The sequence below is a fragment of the Chrysemys picta genome, chromosome 8 (assembly GCF_011386835.1).
Source record: "Chrysemys picta bellii isolate R12L10 chromosome 8, ASM1138683v2, whole genome shotgun sequence".
Taxonomy (NCBI): domain Eukaryota; kingdom Metazoa; phylum Chordata; order Testudines; family Emydidae; genus Chrysemys; species Chrysemys picta.
In genome coordinates this window covers 12,538,184-12,546,800 of record NC_088798.1, presented here as the reverse complement: position 1 = coordinate 12,546,800, position 8,617 = coordinate 12,538,184, and positions in this window count along the sequence as shown.

Genomic DNA, 8,617 nt, shown 5'->3' with positions numbered 1-8,617 from the left:
CAAGTTACTAAATTCAAAGTTGTTCTGTTCACTCCCCACTGAGGAGAAAGAGCCTTCCCAAGAATGACAAGGAGTCCGGTGGCGCTTTAAAGCCTAACTGATTTATTTGGGCATAAGCTTTCTTGGTCAAAAAACCCACATTTTCCTTCACATCTGAAGAATGGGTTTTTTTTACCCACAATAGCTTATGCCCAAATAAATCGGTTAGGCTTTAAGGTGCCACCGGACTCCTTGTTGTTTCTGTGGATACAGACTAACACAGCTACCCCCTGATACTTGTTTCCAAGAATGGTCAGATTCTGGCTGTAAAATCCTTTAGGCTGGGAGCACTCAAATGTTGCCCTCCCGCAGCTGAACCTTCCTCCATATCTTCATCTGGCCTACGCTCTTCACAGCAGAGTCCATGGCACCTACGGGGCCCTGCTTCAAAGAGAAACTCACATGCTTTTAGATGTCTCATCCCTTGTTCACATCTCCTTTAATGGGTTGCTAAGGGCCCGAGAAGCCATTGAGGGTGTAAGAGCTTGAAGGAGCAAGATGGGCTCCCATCTTGAAGAAATGCTGGGTTTTGGTTTTTTTAATTTTGTTTTTTTAAAGCAGTTGACAAGGCAAAGTTCAGGCTCAGCCTTCCCTTAGTCTGTGTGAGGGCCTCTCCCAGGGCTAAATGAACCCCCCCACCCCCTCGCTCTTTGTGAAACCCCAAGGAAGGTGTCAGATTTCTCTCAGATAATCCTCTAATCCCGCTGCAGTTTTAATGGCCCCTTGGGAACAGCTCATTTAGACAGTTGGTTCTGTAGCTCCTTGGCGTGTGGCCCCCTCTTCCAGAATAGCCAGCATGCAAACTCTTCCCTGTGCCAGCCAATACAGCTGCCAAAATTGCAAGCCAGCCGGCTGCCGTCCAGGGGCCTCTTGCCTGGCTCTGCTGTTCCTACTTTCCTCTGCAGCTGCTGCTGCTGCTTTCCACACCTCATTTCTGAATCCCCAGGGAGGAAGGGGCTTAAGCATCTTCCAGGTGGTCCCCTGCTTAGCCAGGAGAGTCAGGGCACTGCAGGGGTATATTGTGCCACCTGGCTTTCCGTCAGCCTATTCCCTATTCTATTCCCCCTAGAAATCTCTTTTCTCATTCCCTTTGCTCTGACGCTGCAGAACTGGATCAGGTATGAAGGGAGCTCTGTGGATCTACCTGAAAAGGCCTCTAGCCCTTGGCTGTCTCAATTCTTCAGCACCCCTTAAAATGATGTCCATTTTTCCTTGGCCCCTCCCTGCGGCCATATATACTTATGCGTAAGTCTACTTCCCTTATAAGCAGGGAATTATTTTCAAATGTAACCTCTAAATTGGTGTGATGGCTTATATGCAGATATATATGGTATCTTTGCCATGTCCATGGTGGTGATTGATTAGTCTTTAAGGTGGGACCTAACAGGGCTCCTGTGCCTTCAAGGCTTCAGTGGTTTATTCGATTTAAGACTGCATTGAGGAGGCTGTCACTGCTTGGCATAAATAGGTTCCTGTGTTCGCTAGTCCCTCTTCACTGTTGTATCCGGGCACTCTCATTCCGTGAGACCTGTCCTTTGGGCTCAGAAATGCTTTTCTCTGTGAAGGGTGTAAAGCAGGCACTTGGGCATCCTTTCTCCTATCGTTACACCACCGCGATCGCTGCACCACAGCTGTGGGAGATGGATCCTGCACGGTCTAGTTTAAGGGTATGTCTCCACCCGAGAAAGAAGGTGTGAACTCCAGCGTGAGGAGACACCCCTGCGCTTGCTTTCGTTGAGCTAGTGTGCTAAAAATAGCAGTGTCGCTGTGGCAGGAGAGGCAGCAGCCCCCAGTGTGGACTTGTGGTCCAGCTGCTTGCGCCACTGCAGCTGCACTCTAGTGCATTAGCTCAATCAGAGCTAGCGTGGGTATGTCTCCTCAAGCTGGCAATCCCGCTAGTTCAGACTTATCCTAGTCATAGGGTGCCCCCAGTGTCCTGACATGGGGTAACGCTGCTGGAATTTGCACTCCTGTTGTCCATGCTGGCATTAAGTTATGCTTGGGCAGCGTAATGTCTGACCTGTTTAATTTGTCCACATCCCACTGTGCCAGGCAGGGCCCCAGCTCCCCGTTGAACTCCTCTGATGATGGTGCTGGGACTGGATGGCAAATGTTTGCTCTGAGCTTACTTTATAGAACGAATGGAACCTGCACTACTCAGGACCTCAGAGCAGCATCTGCCAATACACCCATATTAGAAGGGGAATAGTGAGTGAACTTTTTCCCCTGGAATGTGTTCTCTGGTAGAAAGATTTGTTCCAACAGGGTTTCTTTTGCACCTTTCTTTGACACAGCTTCTGCTGGCCAATGTCAGAGATGAAATACTGGATTAGACCAGGGGTAGGCAACCTATGGCACGCGAGTTGATTTTCAGTGGCACTCATGCTGCCCAGGTCCTGGCCACCGGTCCGGGGGGCTCTGCATTTTAATTTAATTTTAAATGAAGCTTCTTAAACTTTTTTAAAACCTTATTTACTTTACATACAACAATAGTTTAGTTATCTATTATAGACTTATAGAAAGAGATCTTCTAAAAACGTTAAGATGTATGACTGGCACGTGAAACCCTAAATCAGAGTGAATAAATGAAGACTCGGCACACCGCTTCTGAAAGGCTGTCGACCCCTGATCTAGTCCAATATGACAATGCCTGTGGAGTAGCATAGAGCCACTTAAAGGCCTTGGCTACACTTGAGAATTCAGAGCGCTGTGAAGCGCAAATGTAGTCGCGCCACTTGCAGCGCTGCAAGTACTCCACCTCTCCGAGGGGAACAGCTTGCAGCGCTGTGAGCGAGCGTGCAGCGCTGCAGGCGCTGATTACACTGGCGCTTTACAGCGCTGCACTCGCGGGGGGGCGCGTTTTCACACCCCTGTGCGCAGCAAGTTGCAGCACTATACCGCGCCAGTGTAGCCAAGGCCAAAGAAACCAGCTTCACTGGCAATTGATTTCCTGCATTATAAGGCGGGCATGCTCGCTCAAAAGACTGTTGGAAATGTAACGTTCCAAAACTGGATCTTGTTTACATTAAAAAGGAACCTCTTGTGTGTTCCCTTCCCCACATGGCCTTCATTTCTATTAGGCAGCCACCTCTCCAATATAGCTACCTAACGAGGACCACTGGCCCCTGCCATGCTGTGCTTCTGCTCTAGTAAAACTGAGCCACGAGACATCTGCTGACCGGAGAGGCAGTGGCAGGGGACAAAGTGGCTGAGGATAGGTTTCCCACCCCTCCTTGGGGAAAATAGCCCTGAATGGTTTTAGAAATCCTTGTGGGGAGATGCCCTAGAAAGGCTGGACAGCAAGCAGACTGAGATCCCTGTGTAAATGTTCAGCCCTTCAACCTTCAAGGTTCTACGACAAGCCCCAGTGAAGTAGTCTGCATGATATAGAGATGGGGGAAACTGAGGCAGGGTGCATGGTAGCATATTTTGGGAGTTCCTAGCTCTCAGGCTGCTGGCCTAGGCTGCTTCTCTAAAACCTGAAACTCTGGGTGGAGGGGAAGAAACCAAGACCAGAGGAAAACAGTGAGGATACTGTGTGCCGGACCAACTTTCCCCAGCTCCTTATATTTCTGACAATAATACTCTGCAACTGCTCCCAGTCTCTGTGGCTGATAGAATGCTACAAACTCTTGTGTCCAGCTCTAGCTGTCAGGGCAATTGGGCATGATTTAAATAGATTTAAATCCTGTTTTGAATTTGTACTTTTGTTTTCCTGACGAGAGGTTGATTCTTATTGGTTGGTAACCATTAACCAAAAACAACTAAAGTATAGCTAAGGAAACTAAAATGTGGTTCTTCCTTTTAGTAACCAGGAGGCTGCACTATGTCTATACATAGTTACTTAAGCAAATATATAACTTAACAAAACTAAGAATCTAAAAACTAAGAATCTGAATAAATGTATGTTAAGAAATGCATCCTTCACCATTTTCTATTTGCTCTATTCTTTTTACCTGTGATTTGTAGTGGAGCTCTGGATGAAAATTGGAATTAAATGAAAAATGTACAAAAACACTTTAAAATTGTTTTTTAGTTAAATAAAACTATCAAATATGCTGGACACAATAAGGAATAAGTTTATCAAAACATGTTTTTAATTTAAAACTGATTTATTAGACCACGGAAGAATTAACAGTACTTGGTAGATTGAACTGATTGGTGACCACAAATCATGTCCTGCAGGATTTTAAAACATTCTCACCTAGTTTTTATTTGGAGATTGGGAGAGGAAAACAAGCTTTCCTTTTTCCATTCCCAATCAGTTTCCTAACTTTGAATGAACTAGTCATTGAAATGAATTAGTTGAATAAACTGAAATGAAGAACATATTCTCTCTGTACCTGCAGAGGAGGCTACTGTTGTCAAAAGCTTCTTTAGCACGTCAACTAACTCTGCTTCCAGGTGTGTAGCCAGTGCCTTCCACCAGTTCAATGGTCTGCCTTTCTTTAAAACTTTGGCAACAAATATATACTGCTTGAATATTACTTGTATGTAATTGAAAGTATTTTAATAAATGATAGTAAATTTAGGCCTTATCATAGATTATCATTTCAGATTTCATTTTAAATATTTTCCTTTTAAAAAGGGAAAAATACATTTAATTAAAAAATAAAGATTTTTTAAATATAAATCATTGATATTTTTTATCCTCCTACCGCACAGCTCATTCAAATATGGGAGAAGGGCTGGATTTTATTCGTGCTCATGTGTCCTCGGCAGATTTACGTTCTGATTACAGTTTTACTTCTGTCCTTGGTGCTAAGAATTCAGCTTACAAATAATACAAGATGGGATGCTGATATGAGCAGAAAGGAGCCCAGGTTGACTTTCAGATCCATGGCTGAGTGAGTTACGGAAAAAAACATTGTGCTGCAGGTCCAACTTGCTGAAATCAGGATGATCCTTCAAGCTTTGGCATGGTGGCCATGCCTGAAGAGCAAGCCCAGTAGCTCCTAACTTTCACCACTGCCAGGAGCCCATGCATCTTCTGCATGTTAGTGCAGGGTAATGTTCTTTCTAACTGTGTATTATACAGCCAGCAGATACACACTCTCAGTTCAATGGTAGATTTTTCTGGTGGGTTATGCCCTTCCAAGTACGTGCTCTATCAGGCATGACCCTCCTTACCTTACAAAATCAGACAAGAACACCAGCCCTTACTTATGCTTCTGTTGCATTTGTATAGCAAGGGACAGAGGAAACTCTCCTGTTGGTTCTTGTTTGGTTACGTACTAACTTGTTAAAATATGGGAATAAGAAACTGCCATGGTCCACAAATAAGTGGTCTCCAGGGCCCAGCCTAGGGATAATTCTCCCACGTTTGTTTTCATTAGTTAAATGCAAGAGGAGGGTATGTACAAGCCGGGGTTCCCACTGAGAACTGAGTTGATGTGGCAGCACTCCTAGCGCAACCTGAAGTTTGATTTTATACCAGGCACACTTCAAGGGAACATACTGTTTAAGAAACAACTCTCCCCTTGAACAGCATGAGGAATTCATCACAAGAAATGTTTTATCTAAGTCCTGAATACCTGTTGAAACAGTACAGACAGGAGATCAATGAGTGGGAGCAGCTTGAAAAGCCTGTCACAAAACACTCTGGCTGGTCCCTGCAGGGGCCAGCCTTAGAATTGTCACAGTACTGTAGAAATCTGAGGAGGAGGAGGAGGTATTTCTCTGCTCACAAGAGAGGGAAACAAGGGGGTAGCTGAGGCATGTTGAGAATACTGATTACTCATACGCCTTTCTGTACATTCATATGAGATGCTCACAAAACGTAGTCTGGTGCTGGGTTTGCTCTGTAGATAGTCTGTCCAGCTTCTACGGGTGGCCCCTGTGTAACAGTGTGTTCCTCTGTGGAGCCTTTACATTCTCTCTACAATGCCAGACACCCCATTACTGCCTATATTCAGCTAAGTGACAACCCCAGAGACACACTTTGCCTATTTTAGGCACTGTCTGTGCTAGATTTCAAAGCCCGTTAGCCAGAACAAATCTCATGCTAGCAAGGGCCTCTCGCTACTTCCCTGGCCTGCAAAGGTAAGAATGAGCTGTGCGTGAAACAGTCCTACAACCAGTGTCTGTGCTCTACTCAATGGCACACTTCTGTAAAATGGCCCCCTGCACCTTCTTGTGGCCTTAAGCTGTGCCTGTGTTCCCCGTATTGAACCAGTGGGGCGCTGTTCTTTCTTACTGCCTTTCTGAGTTGCCCTTCTCATCACTCTCACCCCAGCCTGTGATCTCCAAACTCTATTCACTCTCTTCCATAAGAAGGTAGTGCTTCAGCCTACCTCAAGTCTCCCCAGTGGGGTATCTGAATTTCATTTGAACTGCTCCATCTCTCTTCCCTACCCCCCCAATCACTCCTGGAGGCAGCAATCCTGTGAAGTGGAGCTGTTCTTGTAAATAATCCTGCCTTTTAGTTTGCCTGTCCGTGAAAGTGTTCAGAGGGGACTCTAGCTCAACACCAGACTGTCTAAATGGCCAGCAGAGTATACTGAAAGCGGCTGTACCCAAACGAACATGTGGAGTGCTTTGCCTCCGCTGAAATGGATTCTTAAGAGGCAGGGAGACCACCTTTTGGCAATTAACAGCTTACTGCACTAAGCCCTTGGTGCTTCCAGCTACCACTGATGCTGCTGTGAGGGAGCCAGTAGGGGGAACGAATGTCTCCAAAGCAAACCAATCAATCATTTTTCTGTTTTTTTTCTCCCACCTGTGAGCCCCTTCCTACTCACATGAACATTAAAACTCCCATTTTTGGTGGGAATCCAGGCTCCATGCTGGGCTGTAGGGTAACGCTGCCCTGCCTACTTCCCACTTGTGCATGAATGAACCTGCACTAGTGCATGGGGCATTTGGAATCCTGGGCCCTGCCAGCTGCTGTCGGACTGGGGTTTAGAGCAGTGAGTTGCACTACGGGTTATGGTGTGCCAAGCTGAATCAGGGTGGGGTGGCACAGCAAGGCATAGCCCTCCACCAAAGTAGATGTCTAAAGTACCAGTTGCAAGAGCCAGGAGTGATGCTGCTCTAAGGCTTGCCTCAGTAAACTTCCCATTGCTGAGCTCTGCAGGGAGGTTACTTCCATTCAGTCACTCTCTAGGTGCACAGGCTGGGTCCTCTGCACATGTTGGAAAGTGGTGGTACAGCCCCCTGCAGGTTTACTTCATAGCCCACTTCTGGTGCAGGAGTGTATCATTGCTAGCTACTCTCCCAGCTCCAGTGGAGACACTGTCATCTTTGACATCTGATGTCAAACATAACTACCTGCCACATCAGCGTAAAACCTGGCTGTCCTGGGAGTGCAAATAGGATTGTGAGTGTTGACCACCTTCAGGATAACTTATCCTAGAGAAAGTAGCACCTAGAGCAGGAATGGAGGGAGCTAATTGGGTTATGTTGCCTCTGCAGTATGTCATCTCTATTCTGGAAAGGAACCTAAGGGAGCAGGGCCATTGGCTAGCCTATTCTAGGCCAACTGCTTGTAATTGTTCTGAGCGCCATGTGACACGGCAAATGGCAAACCAAGCTGGAGCAGCAATATATTGGCACCTGACAAGCAATGCAGTTTTTGTATAGCTATTAGTCCAGATTTATTCCTATATAATTATATGCAAAGAATAGACTCCAACACAATTTGAATAGATGAGCTATTCATCTCTTAGGCAAGCAAAATTAATATAATCTAGATAGATGTGGTACATCAGTTGATTTCCCCCCCCCAAGCATTTGCCCTTGCATATTGAATTTTTCAACTTGATTTTACAGAAGTTGACATCAAGATTTATTGGGTACAACTGCTGACCCAGAATTTGGCTAGTGAAACTCTGGCTTCCTACACAATTTGAGTAAGGGCTAAGGCTCTTTAATGTTTTCTATTATAGGACCACCCAGGAGGTTTTTATCCAGAACACCCGCCAAGATAAGGAAGCAGAGACTGGTATCAGATTTGAGGCCCTAGTATGCTCAAAAATTCCGTTAGCACTGTGCCTTAAGAAATATTGCAAACAATCCTGTTATTTCCTACATGCTAAGGACTTAGAGTATGGAGTGAGAAAATGCTTTCACAGGGGTCACAGCCAATCCAGCCTCTTTGCCTAGGATTACTGACAACTGATCTGAAGGTAAAGAGTCTAAATTTGTGTCTGCTGGGTAAGAGTTCATAGCTTTCAAGGCTTGAAGGGATCATTATGATGATCCAGTCTGACCTCCAGTATAACACAGGCCCTAGAACTTCCCCAAAATAATTCCTACAGCAAATCTATTAGAAAAACATCCAATCTTGATTTAAAAATTCTCAGTGAGGAAGAATTCACCACAACCCTTGGTAAACGGTTCAAGGGTTAATTACCCTCATTGTTAAAAATTTACACCTTATTTCTAGTTTAATTTGTCTAGGTTCAACTTCCAGCCATTGGATTGTTATTCCTTTCTCTGCACATTGAAGAGCATATTATTAAATATTTGTTCCCTGTATAGGCACTTCTAGAGTGTACTCAAGTCACACTTAACCTTCTCTTTGTTAGACTCAAGGAACTCAGTGTGTTTAGCTTAGCCTTTAAGGCATGTTTTCTGA